Here is a 24,562-nt window from a genome sequence, read left to right as displayed (position 1 = left end):
CTTCCTTCCTTCCTTCCTTCCTTCCTTCCTTCCTTCCTTCCTTCCTTGCTTCCTTCTTTCCTTTTTCCCTTCCTGCCTTCCTTCCTTCCTTCCTTTCTTTCTTCCAAGTATTTCTTAGGCTCTCATTCTCTACATGTCATGGAAAGCTTATAACTGCCCAGAGCCATAACTCATGTGGAGAGAAAAAGATTTTGTCCCAGGGAATCAAATTTAGAAACTGCTAAAAATGATTACTGTCCTTTAGCAGTCTAGAAACAACAGTTTAGCACACAGTTATCAACAATATTTACTTACATCAAAAAAGTTCCTCATCTAACCCAAGTCATCTTCCCACTTAACCTAGGAATGGTTTATACAATTTATCCTAAATGCATTTTCTGGTACTTGTTCCATGCATAAAAAAGATTCTACTCATGACTCTTCTGCCACCATATTCTTTCTTATAAGACACAGGATTTGTTTGGCATTTATGACACCTATCTCTAACTTTGTTGGGTCCATCTTAAAAGCAGCATGAAGTGTCCTCCAACAAAGTGCTTCTTTTTCTTCTGATCTTGCTCCTTTGGTGGCCCTACCTCTGTGTAAAAAGTTATTAGAAGAAGTGGAATAATAAGCACAGTCTGGGGAGAAATAAACATATGACAAATGTTTCTAATTCAAATGCCATCTCATCTACCTCCACCCTCTAAATGTGCTATGCATAGTTCAAACCATTCCTCACTCGCAGTGGATCCTCGTTGAGATCATGTCCTCTACCCATGGCTATCCCATAGGATTCTATCATGAGCCTTCATCTCTTCATTAGTTTCTGTACTCCTTGAGATTAGCAACTGTCTTTACCTTTCTTTGTGTTCTCAGAGCCTAACACAGGGCCTGGTACATAGGAGGCACTGGATAAATGTTTATTAACTTATAAAGTCTATACTGTATGGTACATAAAGTCTTTGCCTTAGTGTGTAACAAAGGACTGAGCAGTGACAATCCTGTGTTACCAGATCAAACACTGAAGATTCCTTGGCTCCTTTTGACCCTGTCTCTAATGTCTGTAGCACATATGTATTGCAAGGTTGAATGTCCTTGACAACAAAATAGACTGTATTTGCACAAAGAAGTGACTACCCTTCCTAGATTCTCCCTCCTTTCCTTCCCATATTGCATATGGGCTTCAGTGGACCATCAGAATAACCTTTCAGTTCACTGATCAAAGAAAATAAATATAAACCCCCCACCAAAAAATAGCTGAATTTGTCACTTTTTGCTTCTTGTGAAGGCAGGGTCTACACACCTGGCTGAGCCAGACTGGCTTGTCTATTAAGCTGTAGCAGGACAATGAAATGCTTTCCCCGCCAAGGAGAGCTATAGGAGATGTTTTACTTTCTAAGCCTGTGAGCATGTAACATGTTTACATTGTCCAAAACAACTGAAAAATGAAACTACTTATTTCTTTTTTCTTGAAAAAAAAAGAGAACTTTTCCATCACTTTTGAAGAGGAAATCACAGCCATTCCAAATCTAGTTGGAATCCTGAGAGTAACAAGTATGTTTACCACAATTTTTTTCTCCAACTTTGTATGGTAGTAGAGAACAATTTTGCAAAGAATGACTCTCAAATGTTTGTTTCAAAGAAAGAAATGCACTAGATTAATTGCTAGTTGGCAACTACATGGTTTCTTTCATGTTATATCATATCATGTGAGGTGATAATCACCAACCCTTTGTGACTACTGGCTGTAGGGTCTTCCACAGTCATTCAACCAAATATTTCACCATTATCACTGAGCCAAGCAGCAAATGTTGTAGGAATTTCTGTTTAAGATTAACTGATAGTTATATCAAGGTATAATTATGGATAATTCACTTTATTATCTCTCACCCCTCATATCCAATATGTTGCCAAAGACTATTTATTTCACTTTTTCAACATCTCTCAAATATACAACCTTGTCTCCTCTGATACTGCCAGCACTTTTGTGCAGGCTCTCATCATCTCACTCTGGACTATTGCAATAATCTGCTTATGGGTCTGCCTTCCTTAGTTCTCTCCCCACTCCAATTCATTATCCATTCAGCTACTAAGGTTATTTTTTTAAAGTGCAAGTCTGATCATGTCACTCTCTTACTCAATGAACTCCAATAGCTCCAGGATTATATGTAAAATCCTCTGGAATTCAAAGCAGTTCACAAACTATCCCCTTCCTACCTTTCTGGGCTTATTGTACATTACTCTTCATGAGAGACTCTTTGATCCAGTGACACTGTCCTTTTTAATATTCCTCTAAAAAGACACTCTATCTCTTACCTCTAGGCATTTGCTCTGATGGTCACCAATGCAGTCAATGCTTTCTTTTCTTATCTCCACCTACTGGCTTTCCTGGCCTTCTTTAAGTCCCAACTAAAATCTCATTTTCTACAGGAAACCTTTCCCAACCCTTCTTTAATTTTAGTGCCTTTTCCTCTCTCAATTATTTCCTATTTGTCCTACATACAGATTGTTTTTGCATAATTGTTTGCTTGATGTCTTCCTCTACAAGATTGTAAGCTTCTTAAGGATAGTGACTGTCTTTTGCTTTTTGTATCCTTAGCAATTGGCATGGTGCCTGGCACATAGTAGGTGTGTAGCAAATATTTATTGACTGAGTAATCTTATCAATCTTTTTTTTGATGGTAAATTTCTTTGGCGATACCCATAATGTTTTTTTCTTTATTTTGCATTGCATTGCAAACAAAAATAAGAAATATTTCGATACAAATTCAATTATTCTGTTAAGGTGAAGAAAAATATCAATTGAGAGATGTCAAGAAGTCTCACATAGGAATTTCTAGACGATCTGAGCCTTTAAGGCAGCTAGGATTTGAAGAGGCAAAGAAATGAGAAAGGAGAGCTTTCCAGACATAGGAAACAGCATATGTGAAGACAAAAAGTTGGGGCTTAGTTTGTTAGTTTGAGTAGAATACATTCTAGAGGTTTGTTGTAGCAGGATGGGGGAAGAGAGAGATACTGCAAAACAATTCTGGAAACCTAAACAAAAAAATATGTAAGGAATGTTAGATACCCGCACCCCCACTATACTTCTGCTCCCAGAAAGAGCTTTTATTTTACTCTAGAGGAAATAAGAAGAAAATTAAGGTTTTTGAGACCAGAAGTAGCCTGTATTTATGAAAATCACTTTAACAGCTATGTAAAAGATAGATTGGAGAAGGGAAAGGCTGAAGTCAGGGAGACCTATGAAGAAGATATTACAGTAGTCCAGACGAAAAGTGATGAAAGACTTGAATTAAGGTTATTGAGTAAAGTATAGAATAAAGGTGTGATCCTGGAAATCCTTGACTTCACCACATAGTCACTGCAATACTCCTATCATTGAAACATGCCATTCTATGGTTACAACTTTGGGAGATAGGGCTAAGATAGTGTAGTAATGGCAGGGAATTACCTGAACTCACTCAACTCTCTCCTTCCTCAAAAAACAAAAACAAACAAACAATCAAACAAAAACAAAAACACAACTTTAAAATCATACATCAAAATGAAATCTGGAACAGCAGAACCAACAAAAAGATGGGATGAAGTTATTTTTCAACCCAAGACAATTTAAAAGATTAGCAGGAAAGATCTTGTTCACTGGGGTGAGTGGAGCACAGTTCAGCACAGACCTTGTCCTGGCAAACTTGAAGCAGGCCTTGGGTGCAATTGAATCAGCAGGGACTACTGTGCCCTCAGCACACAGATGGTAAAGGGGTCAGACAATTGGTCAGAAGCAGATTACGAGGGACTCTTTGCTGGCACTGGGTTCAGGACTCTGCTGCATTGTCTTTTCATGGTTCCTGGTCACAGTCTCAGTATGAGGAGACAGAATAGCAGGAGTGGGTATCCAAGTCACAGTTGCAGGACAGGAAAGAGTACTTATGGTGACCACACCTCTCCTTAAATCATACCACTCTGAAAGAACTGAAAACTTGCAGTACCCAAGAACTAGCTCTGAAAACAGGAGCATGAAAAACTTGAAGCTTGGTATGGTGTCCCCTCTAGCCAGGAAGCAGAACTCATTTTTAGAATAAGGTTAAATGTTAAGAAATAGGCTGGAAAAATAAGTAAACAAACAAACCAAAAAAAAAATAAAAACAAAAACAAAAACTTGACCATAGAAAGTTATTCTAGTGACAGAGAAGATAACAAAAATTCAGAAGATAACAAAGTTAAAACAGCTACACCAAAGCCTTAACGAAAAAAAAAAATAAATTGTTCTCAGCCCCACTCCCCAAAAACATTCCTGGAAGAGCCCAAAAAGGAGTTTGAAAATCAAATAAGAGAAGTAAAGGAAAAATTGGGAAAAGAAATAAGAATAATGCAAAAAAATCATGAAAATGGGTCAACAACTTGGTAAAGGAAGCACAAAATATTGAAAAAAAAATACCTTAAAAAACAAAATAGACCAAATGGAAAAAGAGGCACAAAAATCCACTGAAAAAAATTCCTTAAAAATCACAATTGGCTAAGTAGAAGAAGAGGTATAAAAATTCATTATTGAATATAACTCCTTAAAAGTAGATTTGCCAAATATGAAAAGAGCTACAGTAACTTATGGAAGAAACAAATTCCTTAAAAATTAGAAATGGTCAACTAGAAGCTAATAATTCCATGAAACATCAAAAAACAATAAAACAAAATCAAAAGAAGGAAACATAATAGAAGAAAATGTGAAATATCTCATTGGAAAAACAACTGACCTGAAAAAATAGATCCAGGAGATACAATTTAAGAATTATTAGACTATCTGAAAGCCATGATAAAAAAAAAAGAGCTAAACATCATATTTCAACAAATTATGAGGGAAACCACCCTGATATCTTAGAAGCAAAGGATAAAATAGAAATTGAAAGATTCCAACAATTACCTCCTGAATATGATCCCAAAGTGAATACTTCCAGGAGTACTATAGCCAAATTCCAGAACTCTGAGGTCAAGGAGAAAATTTTGCAAACAATCAAAAAGAAGCAATTTAAATATCATGGAACCATAGTCAGGATAACACAAGATTTAGCACCTTCTACATTAAAGGATCAAGGAGTTTAGAATATAATATTCCAGAGGGCAAAGGATTGAGAATTACAACTAAGAATCACCTCACCAACAAAGCTGAGTATAATCCTTCGGGGGGGGGAATGGATATTTGATGAAATTGAGGACTTTCAAGCATTCAAGATAAAAATACCAAAACTGAATAGAAAATTTGACTTTCAAATATAAAGCTCAAGAGAAGAACAAAAAAGTAAATGGGGGGAAAAAGAAACCATAGGGGGATTAAAAAGGTTAAACAATTTACATCCGTACATGGGAAGATGATGCTTGTAACTCCTAAGAACTTCATTATTACTAGAGTAGTTGGAAGGAGTATACATAGACAGAGGACATGTTTGTGAGTTGACTATGGTGGGATAATATCTAAAAAAAAATAAGAAGTGAGAAAGAGTGATGCAGTGACAGAAGAGGGAAGGGAGAAGGATAAATTATCTCATATAATAAAGAAACAAAAGAGCTTTTACAGTAGAGTGGAAGATGAGAGTATGGAGGACAATGTTTGAATATTATTTATATTGTGATTAGCTCAAACAGGCGATTTGAGTATAAAAATCTGTCTGGTTCATGCAATAGTACAGAGCCCAGTATCACTGAACTGGAGAGTACAAGATTGGTGGGAAGATGTAAGAAATCTGGAAACATGGGGGCAGACACAGATGAGAAAGGCTAGGAAGGATTTTGAACAATAAACAAGATATTTTATTTTAACTTGGAGGTGACGGGGAGCCACTGGATTTTAGTTAGTAGTGGGGGAGAGGTGACATGGTAGACCTGCATTTTAGGGAAAACATTTTGATAGTTGAGTGGAGAATGGACTATAATGAGGAGAGATTTGGGTCATGCAGGCCCACCAAAGGACTTTTGGAATAGTCCAGGTTTGAGGTGATAAAGGACTAAACTAAAGTGATGGAATTATTAGAGGAGATAAGAGAGTATATTAGAGAAATGTGGCAAAAGAGAAATTGACAGGTCTTGGCAACATATTGGATCTAAGGTGAGAAATAGTAAGGATTCAAGGATGATATCTAGTTTGGCAGGCTCAGTGATTGAGATGATAGAGAAGCCATCTCCAGCAACAGGTAAGTTAGAAAATTGGGGAGGGTTTGAATGAAAAATCAAGATAAAAATACCAGTTAAAAATACTCCAAGTTAAAATAAAATATTCCAAAGTTAAAATAAAATATTCCAAGTTAAAATAAAAATACTTAGCTTCGGAAATGTTGAGTTTAAAATCTGGTTCTAGATGTCTGAAAGGCAGTTGGAGATGAAAAACTGAAGATGAAAAGAGAGGTTACAGCAGCATTGCTAGTCTTGAGAATAATCAGCATAGAAATCATAATGGAATTCATGGGAGCTGATGACAACAGCAAATGAAATAATATAGAGGTAGAAGAACACCCAAAACAGTACCTGACGGAGTATCTAAGGCTGGAGGACATGACTTGTATGAGGATTCAGCAAATAAAAATGAGAAAGAACAATCAGATAGTTAAGAGAATCAAGAGAGAGTGATGTAGAGAAAACCTCCAGAGAAAACAGGGTCAAGATGAAGAGGATGATCACCAGTGTCAAATACTGCAGAGAGGTTAAGAAGCATAAGGACTGAAAAGAGCCATTGGATTTGCTAATTAAGAAATCATTGATAACTTTGAAGCGAGAAGTTTCAGTGGAATGGTAAGGTCAGAAGCTGGATTTTAAGTGGTTAAGAAAGTATAGGCATATATTGTAGAAGGTTTTTTAAGGGAGTTTGTCCTCAAAGGGCAAAAGAGATATAGGATGATAGTTGGCAGGGATGGAAAGATCAAGTAAGGGTTATTTCAGGATAGGGGAAACATGGGACAAATTTTTAGATGGTTGAGAAAGAGCTAGTCAAAAGGGAAAGACTGAAGATATATGATAGACAAGGGATACCAGATGTGGAAATCTGTTGGAAGACATGGGAAAGAATGGGATAGCATGCTGAAATAGGGACATTCACCTTTTTAGGGAGTGGGGCCACCTCTTCATATGAGATAGGTGTAGTTGAAGAGATCCAGCAGATCAAATGAGTGATATGAAATGAAAAAGTGGGGAAGAGAGGAGGCCCACAGCAGATGGCCTTACCTTTTTAAAATATGAGTTAAGCCTTTCAGCTTAGAGAGGGCAAAGGGAAGAGGAACAATGGTGGGGGAGGGGTTTGAGGAGGAATGAAAAGTTATGGAAGAGCTGCTGTGAAGAATATTACAGTGAATTGATAAGGGAGGTATAAAAGGATTGCCTAGGAGCAGTGAGGGCCCAATTGAGATTGTATAACATGAATTTATAGTATAATACAGTGATTCAATGATTTTCTCTAGCTGCACTCAGTAGTTCGCATGAAAGAGTGAAAGCAGCAGATGGTGTCTTTTTGAGGCTTGGCAGAAAGCAATTGCTAATATGATAAACAGGCTAGGAATCAAGAGAAAAGGACAGAGTTGGGTTTAACAGGTTCACCAAATGCCTGGGAAAGAAATGAAGAGTCAGGAGATTGGACTTGTGATGTGGAAGAGCAGTAGGGTTTGGTAAAGGAAGTCAGAAAGAGAAGCAGAAAGCTAATAGATTGTGGTAATAAAAGGGGATTTGAAGTTTCTTGAACATGAAAGCCATGCATTTGTCAGTGATAAAGAATATGGTCATTTTTGAGTGTGGTTAAGGTAGGGTATAGGAGCAGCTCATGGGAAGTGAGTAGATTGAGAACCTGAATAGAATGAGTGAATAGGATGGCAGAAGGATATTCAATATGTATGTTGGTGGGGTATAGAAATCTATCCTGCCCCACAGGAAATTAGAAGGGGAAGGGATAAGAGAAGGAGTGGAGAAAGAAGAGAAGGCAGATTAGGGAAGGGGTATTCAGAATACATGCTGTCTTGGGGTGGAGCAATATGTTGAAAACTAAAAATAAATAAATTAATAACATTATGTATGTTGAAGTCCCCTGTTATGAAGGTAGGAATTGGGAAAGAGATAAAAAAATGTGAGCCAGGTACTGAAATCATGGAGGAGGGTAGGGTGATAATCTGAAGGTTTGTAAACAACAACCACTAGGATTTTCTTTGGGTGGTAGAAATGGATATCATGGATGTCAAATGAGGAAAAGTAGTTGAATGATCAAGGGAAGGGCAATAGAAGTGTCAATAGGGAATAAGGAAGATCCTAATCCCCCTACTTTGACCAAAAGTAATGAGTGAAGGTACTGGAAAGTACTGGACAGGGTGGCCAGAAAAACTGTGGGGGTAAATGATTCACATTTTCATGATTTGTAGGAGATGGATGGAGTGAGAATAGAAAAGAGTTTTAGGATGAAGAGAAGTTTATTGTCTATTAAACAGACATTTAAGAAAGCATAATGGAGGGGGGTAGTTGGTATTTGGGAATTTGGCCAAGAGTGCTGAGAGTGAAGGACATGAGGGATTGGGAGGTGGGGGATTGATATGGAGTTTGGATGATGACCGTTATGAATTCAGAATCATTGGCATGTTTAGGGTATGACCAAGTGTGAGAATGTCCATCATTTAATGGACGCTACCTCTCCTATTCCTAGATGAAGCTGCAAATCAGGCAAACAACTATTACATCACAAATCAGATGGTCAGATGATCAGATAGGAGACCCTATTTAACTTCTCCTCTTCCTTTTAAAGGTTGGGGATTAGGCAGGTGATGGTACAGCAAGAGATTCCAACCTTCACAGTATGAGATGGAAGTCACACTCATCCACCAACTTTCCTCTTCCTCCATCCCTCAAGGGACTAATATTGCATGGGCAAAGATAAGTTGGGGACAAATGAAGTGGGTAGGGTACTTGCTCTTTTTCCCACATGGGGCAAGTATCTAAGTTATGGAAAGGATAAGGCTGTAGTCATACAGTAGGGAATCAAGCTCAGTTCTGGATGCCATATTTTACAAAAGAATAGAATTTGAGAAGTAACAGTACATTCAGAAGATAGAACACAAATTAAATACAATACCAGAAAGCATTCCAAATTTAAGGAAATTAATTGTTTGACCTAGAGAAGAGAAGGCTTAAGACAGAGGTTCTTAACCTAGAGACTGTGAACTTTAAAAAAAACACACGTTCAATCAAATTAATTTCCTTCATAATCCTATATATTTTATTTTATGCATTTAAAACATTATTCTGAGAAGAGCTCCATAGGTTAAACCAGAATGCCAGTGGGATCTATGACACATACAAAAAGGTTAAAAACTCACGACTTAGGTTAAAATGTTAGTTACCATCAATTATATGAAATGTAGTCTTGTAAAGTATTGATTCACTTTGTTCTTCTTGGTCCCAGCTGACTCAATTAATAATAATGAATAGAAAATATACAAAAACAGATTTTGGCATGATATAAAAAAGCACTTTCTAGGGATTTTCAAACTCTTAAGAAATGGAATGGAGTATTTTGAGAGGTAATGATTATCAACTCAATGGAGATTTTCAGGGGTAGTCTCAGCAATCACTTCCCAGAAAGTTATAGGTGGATATCAGTTTAGTTACAAATTGGACTAAGTGGCTTTTGGTATACTTTTTAACTTTGAGATCATTTTTTTTCATTCTGAGATGTCCAGATCCAGAAGTTGGGTAGGCATGTCCCTAAATCCCTAAAGTGAAGGATTCTTTTCTATGTTTTTTATCAAAGCCTGGAATGAAGGGATTGATTTTATGTTTATCGAATTTGTGGATAACACTAGGCATAGAGGGCAAGCTAATAGGCAGAGGATTAGGATCCAAAGAAAGATTTTAGCAAGCCAAATCTAATAAGAGGAAATCTAATCAGAAAAAAGAAAGGTTCTGCATTTGATTTCATAGAAACAAACTATACAAGTGTAGGATGGAAGAAATGTGACAACAGCTCAAATGAAAAAAGCCTTGGCATTTTAGTAGATTGAAAGTTCGATACGAGTCAATAATATGACATGGCAGCCTAAAAAAAGTTAATGTGGTATAATGTTACATTAATAGCACAGTCTTCAGAAATAAGGATCTAATAGTCTTGTTGCAGTTTGCTCTGATCAGCCAATAGTTGTGGCATTCTGTTCAGTTCTGGATGTCACAATTTATGAAGGATGTTGACAAATGGGGGCACATAAAAGGAGAGCAGCTAGTACAGTGCAGAATACATACTGGAAAACCATGCTATAGAACCAGGGATGCTTTGCCTATTGAAGAAGAGAAAAGGAAGGAGCATGACACCTGTCTTCAGTGTTTTGAAAAGCTATTATTTGGAAGAAGGACTCAATGTTTTTTCTTTGGACTCAGAAGACAAAATAAGGGACAATAAATGGATAATACAGAGAGACAGATTCAATCAGTATAAGGTAGTAGTAATAATAATTATGCATTGTATTCGTTTAGCACAGTGGTGTCAATTTCAAATAGAAACAGGGCCATTAAACCATACATAAGCATCCCTGACTTAGGAAACCACATATTAACATTTTGTTTTCTTTTTTAAAAATTTTTGTCAAATATTTTCAAATTACACTTTAATGTGGTTCCCAGAACAATTTGAAACCTCTGATAAACCATTTTAAGGTGTTCATGATCTACCCAACAACCCTATGCAGCTGCTGTGATTATTATCCCCATTTTACAGAGGAAGAAGTTAAAACTGAGAGAGGTTAAGGGACTTGCCAAGAGTCACACATCTAGTAGAATTCAAATAAGAGTTTTACTCACTACATGTCCAATCATTAGTCATTGTACCATCTAACTGCCATGAAAAATTTCTTAACTAGTATCTCTGTCCAAAAGTAGAATGTATCATTTTGGGAGGTATTGTATCTCCCATTGCTGAATATCTTTAAGTAGAGGACAAGTGGCCAATTCTAAGAATATTCCAGCTTAGGTATTAGGTAGATTTTGAACTAGGTGACATCTGCATTCCTTTGCAAATCTGAGCTTCTATATTCACCTTGGGGTAGTAAAAAAAAAAAAAAAAACAAAAAACATAGCTCTTGTAGTAAACGGGATGTGAACAGCAGGGGACAAGGTAAAGTTTCCTTAGCTTTATAGGCATGGAATTAAGAGAGAGAGAAAGGGTTCTATAAACCCCATCCATGAATGAAAGACCAAGAGAATACATCTGAGAACATTGTTTCTTGACTCCAGGCTCAAATATCTATCCACTGAGTCAACTAGTTGACTTTACACACATATGTGAGTTTCCTCATGTATTTTTTTTTCTTAAATGTATCGATCCTTTTGATTCTTCATGTATGGATGGTATTTATGGACACCTTCTTTTTCATCAATTTTATGCCTGTAGAGTTAAAGAATACCTGTCTTATCTTCTGCTCTCAAACTCTCCCCTTTTCCTAGAAAGCTATTGACCCCAAGCCCAGGGATCTATCCATTGAGACACTAGCTGTACTCCTTTTCACCAAACTCAATAATGCCTCCAGTAAACCTCATCATCAGGAAACTCATCTTCCTGCAAATTGTGTCAGCCTTAATACTCACACCTCATCAGCACCCTCAGTATCTATTTTCACCTCTGCTTAGAGAGCTGGGTTGTGGAACAAAAATCTTCTGGAAAAGTTTCCATTGAAAGAGGCCTCCCAGGACAGACATCTCATTATTTCTCACCAGTTGTACTCATTTGGAGTAGACTCCATCATGTCCCTGCCCTGGTATCTTCTCTTATCCCAATGACCTTGTCCTTTCACCTTCCTTTTTTGTGTTATCTTCCCCTATTCAATGGTAAGATTCATAAAGGTAAGGACTGCTTTTTTTTGTTTTTTTATTTCCTTTTTCTGCCCAGCACTTAACATATTCCTGGTACAGAGTAGTCACTTAATAAATATTTACTGACTGATTTACTGATACTCATATATTTGAATTCTGCCTCCGATACTTACAAGCTATTTGAAACTGGACAAGTCACTTAAACTCACCGGGCCTTAGAATGCTTATCTGTAAAATGAGGACGTTTAACTCCATGTCCTCTAAGACTCCTTCTAGTTTTAAATCTATAATGCATATTATACATACACATATATATATATATAATACATTATATGTCAACACATGAGACATAACCATAATAGATGGATTGATAAACTTGCATATCTATTTGTCTAATACTCATGAGTATTTTCCCTCTTTCAGTACATGATAGAAATTGCCTTTGGACAGCACTTAAAAGCTAAAGGTAGTAAAGTTTCGTTTTAGAATTGTGTTGGTTTATAATGATGCTATTTTTATTTTCAAAAAATGTCATCTTTGGAAAAGAGAAAGAAAGCACTAACTAGAGTTTTATTGCAGTGATTCAATATGGCTTTGGGGGTCTCACATTCCCAGGTGGCTTTTGCTGCATGTTTCTATATTCCTCTGTTCTTCCTATCTCTGAAGAAATCTTATATGGGGGGCTATGCTAGGATTTGACAGAACTGTTAGACACAGAGAATACAGTGTTTGCCTCTTATGAATCTGGGTCAAAGCAGAAAAGAGAATAACTTTTCCTTTTCAGAGAGGTGATTATGTCGATTTTATAGTTGGGAAATCTGTGGCTTGGAGAGGTTATATGACTTGCTTAAGGTCATGCAGCTAGTAGGTGTCAGAGTTCAGTCTGAATTAAAGTCTTTTGACTTCAAAGTCAGTGTTCTTTCCATTAGGTCAGTCTGTATTTCAGCTGCACTTTACTGTGGAATTCATCTTATATTTATTATTCATACTGTACTAAGGAATCTGTAAAAAGAGGAGAGAAAAAAGCAGAGAGTTTTCACAGCCCTTTGGCGAAGGAGCTTGTCCTAACTTCCAAGATTCTGTTTTTTTTGACCCCAATTGGCCAAGAAGCAATTCTGTTCCTCCCTAGAGGAGGGTGGGGTGGGGAGAGAAGAGCGTGGTTTCCTCTGATGTGTCCTGACACTGACATTTCTGTAGAGCTACTTGGGAATTCATTTTTGGCCACAGAGCAATAGTTAGAAAGAACTTAAGCATAGTAAATGTCAAAAGATACTCCAGCCCCGACGATTGAAGGTCAGCTATTCTCTTCTTGGTGCCTAATAGACTATCTGTGTTAAATGTTTTCCTGTTGGTGCTACAGAATGAACTCAACTCAATCATCTCTTCTTGTTCATATGTTTAATGAAATCTGAGTAATTTCCATGAACATTTACAAGTTACTGTTTTTATTATCTTTGAGATAGCCATATCTATCATTTATTTCTCTCTTTATATCTATAATATATTTCTATTTCTATCTTGATTACCATCAGTTATTTCTATTTCTAGCTTTACCTTTATCATCTATCTATCCATCCGTCTTGTATGTCTGTCCATCTCACTATTATCTATTTCTCTCACTTTTATATCTCTGTTCTATTCCCATCTTTATCAGCTATCTATATTTCTACCTTTAACATCTATCTATCTATCTATCTATCTATCTATCTATCTATCTATCTATCTATCTATCTATCTATCTATCTATCTACCTGCCTACCTACCTACCTACCTACCTACCTACCTATTTAAATCTTTTAGCTTTCTGGTTTTGAATACTAGCAACAAGAACTACGGCACAATGGAAAGAATGATGGTCTTAGAGTGAGTGAATTTGAGTTCTATCCCTTAATAGTTTGTATAGTTGGATAAATCCCTTCTACCTTAGATTCATGCATGATTAGACCAGGCATACTCTGAGACTTCTTATATTTCTAGGCTGCATTGGTTTAAGGTTCTTTCCTTTTCTAATAATCTATGGTTCTTAGTGTAATGTTGATTTAATGAAATTGAATATTGGCATGAATGAATTTAATACTTCAAGCAGTCAGTGGTCTAATCATTGGGTGACAAGGAATAAATAGAGGTTAGGGTTGGAGTGGGCCAGCTAGATGGTGCAGAGGACAGAACGTTGTGCCTAGAATCAGGAGGACTTGAGTTTAAATCCAGCCTCAGCCACTTATCTTAACCCTGTATACCTCAATTTCCTAATCTGTAAAATGAGCTAGAAAATGAAATTGCAAACTATTCCAGCCAAAAATCTCCAAATGGGATCATACAGAGTTAAACTTGACTGAACAACAACAGCAGTAACAACAACTTGCAAACCTTAAAAGTTTGGAGATAATAATATCAAGGAAGTCTTGTCTGATCCCTTTTCCTGCCACCTGCTAATGCCTCCACCTCCCATACCAATTTTTTTTAAAAAGTAAACAACCTTGTATTTACTTTACATACATTTTATATATACATATATGAGTGTATACACACATGTTATTTTTTCTTTCCTTTCATAGAATGTTAGGTCCTTGAGAGAAAGGAATGTTTCATTTTTATCTTTGTATCACTAGAATCTAACACAGTACCTGGCATATAGTAGGCACTCAATGAATACTAATTGCTTATTTGACCTATTGTTAATAGATATGTATAATATTTAATTTAATAATATATATTATAAGAGTATTTCAATAAGGCATTCCCATGATGAATAATGCAAAAATGGTTGAAGGTAAATTGAACATGGAAATTACATGAATATTCTAAGGACTTTAAAATGCAAGTAAAATAGACTTACAAAGGTTGCTACTAGAATCTCAAACACCATTTTTATTACACTATCCTTATTTTCATACTTAAATTCAATGAACACTTATTAATGTTTGATGTTTATAGAGTATTCAAGTCTGCAAAACACTGTGTGTATGTGTGTGTGTGTGTTCATTTGCACCTCAACAACCCTAAGAGGTAGAAATTACAGGTTTGATTATCCCCATTTTATAGATGAGGCAACTGAGACCCAGAAAGTTTGATTGATTTCCTCATGGTGACAGATGGGATTCAAACCTAGGTTTTCTCAACTGAGTCCATCCTAACTACTTCTCTAGTCTGTATTGCGAAGAGAATTGTGCTCAGCATTGGTAAAGAAGTCTAGATAAGACCCACTCTCTGTATGTATCACCCGGCTAATGCTGTAGGGAGATACAACAAATGATGATAACTATAATATACATTTACTTGTCATATGTGCATTCAAAAATTATGAATCTCTCTAATGCAGTTATCCTTCCATTGTCTAGTATTGCTAAACCAATATTCTGAAGTTTGTGTCCAGGCTCCCTGACAAATAATATTTTGTCCCAACCTTTCCAAGTCCTCCTGGCTAAGCAGGTTATCTTTCATCCACTTTCGATTTAAGAATTCCCACCTCTGGGTCTTTGTTGTTCATTCTATCTATCTTTTCCTTCCTTGATTTTGAGCCTTACCTCCTTTCTCTTCTGTTAAATCTATGTTTTTTAAAAAAACATTCCTACTTGTTTCCAATGAATTTCATATTCCCAGGACTCACATAAAGGCATTTAATCTATTATTATGTACTTTTATAAATGTAATAATTGTGGATGTGACCTTAAATATAGGTAGTCTACCTATATCATGTTATATATGAGAAACTGAGGCCCAGTGAGATGAAATGAATTTCATGAGGTCATAAACTTTATAGTAGCCCCCAGAACCATAACAAGTGATGTTTTGGCAATGGAATAATCAACATGAAATACATTACAAATTGGGGATCAGTGATGGAGACCCTAAAATCCAGTGATTCCAGCACTAGGAATGCTGTGGATATTAAAATGAGAGCAAAACTAGGCTTGGGAGGTATCTGCCAAGTTGGAAAAGAAGATGTCCTCATCTAGTTTTCTATTTTAGCCAATTATTCTTTCTAACTGTATGCTAAAGTCAGTTGTTCTATGCTGATGAAGGCCCACTTGCCTCATTCTAGCTTCATTTGAGGCAGAACAGTAATCCACATCTCACTATTCCCAGTATGATACTCTTTTCATTTTATCTATTATCTGACTCTCAGTACCACATCTTTGTGTTTCAGTGGATGGTCCCAAATTGCAAGATCTTTCTCTGTTTGATTAAAAGTTATAGCTGAATTTTTTTCCTGAAATATACCCCAAACTACTATGTTAAGAGCCTGCTTGGTCAGGTATTCTTAGCAATGGGGGCAGCTAGGTTGCACAGTGGATAGATCACTGGCCCTGAAGTCAGGAGGGCCTGAGTTCAAATTTGGCCTTAGACCAAACACTTGACACTTACTAGCTGTGTGACCCTGGGCAAGTCACTCAACCCCAACTGCCTAAGAAAAAAAAAATACTGTGAATTAAAGGAAACCCAGAAGAAGGAAATGTATTTGAAATAATTCCCTCAGATAAAAGAATGAATAGGACTTGAGATATCACAATGTATAAAAGAATGGAGGAGAACACTAAAACAAACAAATTAATGAAGTTAGTACATGTGAAAAAGAGACTTAATAGTTTAGAATAGAAAAACTTTCCCAAGAAGCTAAGATCCTGAAATATGTAAAGGAGTAAACAGAATTTAATGATTGAATGATCAAACAAGAAACTCCATCTTCTGCAAGAAATCTTTCCTGATCCCCCTTAAAGCTAGTGCCTTATCTCTGAGATTACTTCCAAATTACCACACACACACACACACACACACACACACACACACACACACACACACATACACACACACTTCTTGTTTGTACAAACTTGTTTTTATGTCATCTTCTTCATTAGACTGTGAACTTCTTGAGGGCAGGGACAGTCTTTTCACATTTCCTTCTTTCTTTTGATTGTTTTGAATGCCTAGGGCTTAACACAGTGTCTGACAGTTTCTAAGTGCTTAATAAATATTAGTTGACTGACTAATCAAAAATTTCCAAGGAAGAGAAACCAACCATTTCCAGAGGCAGGCTTTCTACTTTTGAACAATTCTAATTCTTTGGAATGTTTTTGTTTGTTTGTGTTGTTTTCCTGAAAGGAAGGGGAAAGAAACAAGAATTGTTTAAACTCCTACTATGTGGCAGGAACTGTACCATACTTTTTATAAATATGATCTCATTTGACAACAAGCTAAATTTGTCATTGGGGCAGCATCCACCTAGTGTTATTGTAATGAATACTGTGATTTTCAGGTTTTCATGGAAAATCGTTTATGCATTAAGTAATACCCCTCAAAATATCCCAAAAACAAATGCCTAAAAGCAAAGCAGTTATACATAATCTTTTGTGACTTCAATGCAGTAAAAAATAATAATTAAGGACAGTTTGAAGAAAGGGATTTATACTTTAAAAGATACTAAAGAATGACACTCCCAAAATGAGTAGGTCAAAGAATAAATCATAGAAATAACATGTTTTTAGAAAAATAACAATAGCAAAGTATATCAAAACTTGTGACATTGAGCCAAAGCAATCTTGAGGCCAGACAATTAAAGGAAAATTCATATCTAAAAATGTTAGTCAATAAAAAATCAAAGCTCTGTGTAAAGCAATAACATTTCTTATCAATTTTATCTTACATTATGATGAATAATAACACATTGTATTCTGCAACTGAACATAATTCAATTCAAAAATCATTTCTGACATATGATGTGTTTGGTATTGGGGATATAAAGACCCAAACTAAACTCCTTAAGGAGCATGCACTCAAACTGAGTCATAAAGCACATTCAAATAATGGCATATACATTTCAAATACAAGGCAATTTGAGGAGGGAGAAAACATTAACAACTTGGGAACAGGCATCCTTTTTTCTTTGCCTTTCCCTTGTCCTGTGCAAACTTTCCTAAGGGAAGTAAATAAATCTAACCAAATGAAAGGGGAAGAATATAAAAAAAAAAGAAATATATTGACTGAAAAAAATTGAATAAGAAAAGATTCTGGGAAAAGTTCTGGTAACAAGGTATTATTAAAAGGAACTGTATTTTTCAAGGACAGGTATACACAGGTCAATAAGTCTGTTGTTTTAGTAGTTCTTAAATTTTTTTAAATGCTATCCTAAAGTAATATTTGCAATACAATCTAAGGGGGGAGGCACCTTGCAAATAACTATGCACAAATAAAAATATTTAGCATAAATTGGAAATAATCATCTGAGGGAAGGTACTAGAAGGAAGTGGGATTGGGAAAGGCTTTGTGTAGAAGGTGAGATTTTGTCTGAGACGTGAAACAAGCCAAGGAAGTCAGTAGGTAGATATAGGAGAGAAAGAATTTCAGGAATGGAGGACAGCCAGGGAAGATACCCAGAGTTTAGAGATGGAGTATCTTCTTTGAGGAGCAGCAAAGAGGGTAAGATCATTGGATTGAAGAATACGTGGGGTATGGTAGGTAAAAATAATAGAAAGATAGGGAAGAATTCAGATTATGAAGGGTTTTGAATGTCAAACATAGGATTTTTTTATTTGATTCTATAGGTTATAGGGAGCCACTGAAGTTTTTATTTTTGTTTTTTGTTGGTGTGTGGCGGGGGGTGAAAAGAGGGAGTGACAAAGTCAGACCTGCACTTTAGGAAGATCACTTTGACAGCTGAATAGAGAACGGGCTGCAGTGGGGCAAGAGTTTAAGCAGGAAGACCAACAAGTAAGCTATACTAGGAAACAATGTTCCTCTAGTTTGGATCTTTTCTGTAAAGTAGGCTGCGGTTTGAGTATTTACCAGTTCCTGGGAGGGAAGAGGCTATTCTCTATAGTTTCTATAGCAGCAATGATCCCATTTTCATGAGTCTGTAAATAAGTTTGCTTGTTCTTATTTGAATGTGTGGAGGTTGGTGAGAGAAAAGCTGAATGAGATCATTAAGCTTTAAAGCTTTCTAATAACTAGCTGCAAAACTGAACCAATGCAACCAAAATTCTCCTGGTGCATGTGGAAAGCATCCACCTATACAACTGGAATTAGGGTTCATTGAAGTGTTGACAAATTATCCTAATTACTACATACTTTTTTAAAGAAATTCAACCTCTCTGGGACCCAATTTCTGTGGCATTAAATCAAACTGAATTTTCTCAGGTAGAATAAAGTAGTACTAAAACCTGTTATCCTAAATGACATACCACAAATGACTAATTCACACACAAAAAGTATGCAAGTGACATTTTTCTCTTTTTTTTCATAGATTTTCAATTGGAAAGAGACTTAGAGGTACTTTACTCAACTCCTAGATATTATTGATGAAGAAACTGAGTCAAGGGAGGTTAAATGACCTATCTGTCCAAGCTCATACAGATATTATCTGAATTTGACAGATTTGTACATATGCAACTCAGGATTGACTTTAGTAGTCAGCTACTATTTGGACCTCATGAGAAGCACATATCTAGCAACTCATTGACCACAATGCTGTGGCAAACTGCCATTCTTTTAAAGCAACACACCAAAATTACATTGAAAATTACTAGAAACAAGTGATCACACAAAAATATAATTCATAAAATGATAGCTACTTCATGCATTTGTATAAGTAGAGGAAAGGAGCTAGACTTATAAATTGAATAGCAAAAAGTACAGAATTCAGAAAATACATAAATGTCAGTGCATTGAAATGAAGAAAAGTCTTATCATGACATTATTTTTCTACAGCACAGTTTGACAAAACTTATTTATTTCACAAGTGGTTGAAGTTCTATTACAGAGGAATTTATATGCAAAGTGAAGCCAGATAAAATTTGTTTCAGAGGGATCAGTTCTAACCTCACAGGAAGTAATATAAATATTTGTCCAATATTTCAAGGGCACATTGAATCCCATTATTATCTATTCCAGGAGACTATACAATTTCCTTCTTTATCCTCAAACTTTTTTTTGAGAGGGTAACCCCAGAGAAGACTAGGCTTAAAGGTTGGTGGTGAGCTCGGTTGGGGAGGGTATAATAGCAATCTTCTAGTATTTGAAGGAGTACATGAAAGTATTCAACAAACAAAGATTGAATGGCCACTTGTCATCCTGCATCTGTTTTCTCTTTCATTGCCAAACTATTAGAAAAATCAGAAGTTGTCACTTCTCTTACTCTTCTCATCTCCTTACTTTTCAACTTCGACATCACTCAGCCAAATCGATTCCTCTAAATTTCCTGACAATCTTTTAATTCCCCAATCTGATGTACTTTTCTGAGTTTTCATCTCTCTTGATACCTGAAACATTTGATATTGTTGACTACCCTTTTCTTCTATACATTCTCATCTCTTTGGCTTTTAATATGTGTGCTCCTTCTTGGATTTCCTTAATTCTGTTGACCCATTAGTATTCTCTGTTGGATCATCAACTATGCCTTATTTCCTAAACGCCTCCTAAGACTCTGTCACGTGTTTTTTTTTTTTTATTAAGCCTCTTATCTCTGTCTCTTTTACTCTGTCTCCCTTTCTTCCCTCTCTTTCTTCTATTTCATTCTTTTTGTAAAAAACCTCACCTCCCTTAGATTGAATTAGCATATCTATTAATACGACTTCCAGAACTTCTCTCTTCAGAATTCCATTCTCACATCACCACAAACTTAGTAAGACATTGCAAACTGGATATCTTATAGGAATCTTAAACTGTATATATCCACAACAGAATTCATTATATTTCAACCTAAACTTTCTCTGATTTCTAACATGTCTGTTACTTTGAGGTCACCACCATCTTTCTAGTCACACAGTTTATAACCTTAGAATTATACTCTACTTTTAACTTTCTTTAACCCACAATCAAATTCATTGTCAATTGTTTTGAATTTTACCTCAACAACATCTCTCTTGCATGTCCTCATCTCTTCTCAAATTAGCACTCCTCCTTGTTTAGACCCTCATCACTTCTGATTAGTCTAAGACAACTTAGTTTTTTTTTATTATTTTTTCTTTTTCTGGAGGAAAGAAAATACAGGAAGGAAGACAGTGGATTACTCTGATGAAGAGTGAAGGCCCTAGACAATGACCAGACAGCAGAAACCAAGAAATTACAAACTTTCACAAATTTTCAGGTAATGTCAGATGAGTTCCAAACCCAAGGCTTAGCTGAGCTCCTAAGTCCCAAGTTTCTCCATCTTGATCTGATGACTAACTGGCCCTGCTGGAAGAAATAGTCAATCCTACTATAAAAACTATTTTTCAATATACATAATAAGTCAAAATATTGGGATGTTGTTATAGCCTACTGATTCACTTTTCTCCTCTCCAAAACAGTTACCATACAGCTGCCTAAATGACATTCCTAAATCACAGGTCTGAACATATAACTCCTCATCAAAAAGCTCCAGTAAATTCTTTATTACATCTATAATAAAATACTAATTGGCATTTAAATGCTATTTGACTTCAAAACTTTTCAAAAATGGGAAATGGCTTTTTTTTAAGTTTGACTCTGTTCCCTATATGTTTGAGAATTAAGAACTTTATCAGAGAAACGGTGCAATTTTTTCCCAGTTTCCTGTTTTTCTTCTAATTTTGGCTTCATTAGTTTTGTTTATGCAGAAGTTTTTTTTTTATTTCAGGTAGTCAAAATGAGCTATTTTACTTCACATGATCCTCTCTGTCATTTGTCTGGTCATAAACTCTTCCCTTACCTATGGATCTGATAGTTATATCTTTTTCCATCTAAATTAATCCTCTAATTTACTTACAATATCACCCTTTATACCTAAATCATTTATTCATTTTGACCTTATGCTGGTACACAGTGTTGAGATATTGTTATATGCCTAATTTCTGCTAAATTGCTTTTCAATTTTCCCATCAATTTTTATTAAATTTGGAGTTCTTACTTCCAAAGCTTGGATCTTCGGGTTTATCAAACACTAGATTACTATAGTATTTACCATTATTCATTGTTTGCCTATTCTGTTCCACTGATTCTCTATTTTTTTAGTCAGTATCAGATTATTTTGATGATGACCACTTTGTAATATAATTTGAAATTTAGTACTGCTAGGCCACCTTCCTTCACAATTATTTAATGATTCTCTTGATATTCTTGACCTTCTATTCTTCCAAATGAATTTTGCTATTATTTTTCCAGCTCCATTTAATAATTATTTGGTAGTTTGATTGGTATGGCTTTGAATGAGTAAACTAACTTAGGCACAAGTGTTATTTTTATTATATTGGCTCAGCACGCCCATGAACAACATTTTTTTTTGAATTGTTTAGATCTATCTTTATTTATATGAAGAGTATTTTGTAATTGTGATCATATAATCCCTAGATTTGTCTTGGCAGGTAGACTCCTGAGTATTTTATATTGTCTTCAGTTGTTTTGTTTCATTTTATTTTCATTAAGAACAGGTCATACTACTAAATGAACTTTATTTTCCTTTTTATCAAGGTTAAAAGGGTTTATATGATTTTGTTTTATTTTATTTTGTTATTTCTTCCATTTAAAATGATTTAGTATTTTATTTTTCCTTAACTATATGTAACAACAATTTTATTTTTGGGATAAGGCAATTAGGGTTAAATGATTTGCCTAGGGGCACACAGCTGGTGGGTGTTATGCATCTGAGGTCACATTTGAACTTAGGTCCTCCTGACTCCAGGGCCGGTGCTTTATCCACTGCAGCACCTAGCTTCCCTAAAAACAATTTTTAACATTCGTTTTTGCTTTGACTACATCTCACAAAGTTAGGAGTGTTGTTTCATCATTGTCATTCTCTTTAATGAAATTGATTATTTTTCTGATTTTTTTCTTTGTCCTATTCATTATTTAGCATTAGATTATTGTTTCCAATTAATTTTAATCTATACCTTTATGACACTTTATTAAATGCTACTTGGTTGCATTATGGTCTGAAAAGTATACATTTAATACTTTTTTTCTGCATTTGTTTGTGAAGTTTTTACTCTAACACATGGACTTTTTTTTGTGAATTTGCCATGTACGGCTAAGAAAAAAAAGTATACTCCTTTCTATTCCCATTCAATTTTCTCCAGACGTCTATCATATCTAACTTTTCTAAGATTCTGTTCATCTCCTTGACTTCTTTCTTATTTATTTCATGTTTAACTCTGAGAGGGAAAAGTTGAGGTTTCCTACTAGTATATTTTTACTATTTTCTTCCGCAATTTTTCCTCTAAGAATTTGGATACTATATCCTTTGGTGCATTTATGTTTAGTATTGACATTATTTCATTGTTTATGATTCATTTTTACAACATGTAGTTTCTCTGCTTATCTCTTTTAATTATGTCTTATTTTGCTTTTGCTTTGTCTGAGATCATGATAGCCACCCCTGCATTTTTTATTCTAGCTGAAGCATAGTAAATTCTGCTCCAAATACTTATTCAATCTCTCTCTCTCTCTCTCTCTCTCTCTCTCTCTCTCTCTCTCTCTCTCTCTCTCTCTCTCTCTGTGTGTGTAACTCTGTCATGTTTCTTGTAAAGAACATATGGTTGGATGCTGTTTGTAATACTTTGTGATATCTACTTCTGTTTTGAGAGTGAGTTCTTCCCAGTCACATTCACAATTACAATTACTAACATTTTCCTCCATTACTAGCATTTTCCTCTATCCTATTTTCTTTTATTTATCCTTCTCTTTCTCTTTGTTTTCATCTTGCCCCTCCTCTAAAGTCTATTTCTCTTCTGACCACTGCTTTCTTATATATTCCTGACCTTTTATGACCTTAGCTTTCCCTTATCCCCATCACCTCCTTCCCCTCCTGCTTTCCTGTTGGATAAGATAGATTTCTATTACCAGTTGAGTATATATATATTTAATTTCCTTTTTTGAACTAATTAAATGTGCGTGAAGATCAAGTGTTGCCCACTCCCCCATCATTTGCCCCTCTGCTGTAAAAGCTCCTTCTTGTGTACCTATTTTATATGATATGATTTTCCCCATTTTTCTTCTTTTTTCTCCCTTCTCCTAGGGCATCCTTCTTTCTCATCTATCCATAGTTTTTACAGTATTCCAACATAATTGCTTGCTTCTGCACCCTCTTTCTATATAGAATTCTTCTAACCACCTTAATAATGATCAAGTTCTTAGAAATTACAAGTATCATTTTCCCATATAGAAAAGTAAACTGTTCATCTTTATTGAGTGCCTTATAATTTTTCTTTCATGTTTGTCTTTTTATTTTCTCTTGAGTCTTGTATTGAAAATCAAGACTTTTTTTATTTCATTCTGGACTTTTCATCAGGAATATTTGAAAATTCTCTGGTTCATTAATTGTCCATTTAATCCTTTGAAGGATTAGACTCAGTTTTGCTGGGTAGGTTATTCTTGGTTGTAATCCCAGCCCTTTTTCCCTTTGGAATATCATATTCCAAGCCCTCCTCTCCTTTACTGTGGTAGCTCTTAAATTTTATGTGATCCTGACTGTGACTATATAGTATTTGAATGTTTTCTTTCTGGCTGCTTCAAATATTTTCTCTTTGACCTGAGAGCACTAGAATTTGGCTATAACATTCCTAGGAGTTATCATTTTGGGATCTCCTTTAGGTGGTGATTGGTGAATTCTTTCCATTTCTATTTTGCTGTTTGTTTTCTAGGTTATCAGGGAAATCTTTATTCATAATTTGTTGAAATATGATATCTAGGTTCTTTAATTGAAAGTGACTTTCAGGTAGCTCAATAAATATTAAATTATCTCTTTGATCCATTTTCCAAGTTACTTTTTCCTGATGACATTTTTTATCATCAGTTTTTTTTTTATCCTCAGATACTCTTCTATCGT

Source organism: Vombatus ursinus, unplaced genomic scaffold, assembly GCF_900497805.2.
Source record: "Vombatus ursinus unplaced genomic scaffold, bare-nosed wombat genome assembly UNPS02014864.1, whole genome shotgun sequence".
NCBI lineage: Eukaryota > Metazoa > Chordata > Mammalia > Diprotodontia > Vombatidae > Vombatus > Vombatus ursinus.
The sequence above is the reverse complement of the archived record's forward strand: the minus strand, read 5'-3'. Positions refer to the sequence as shown.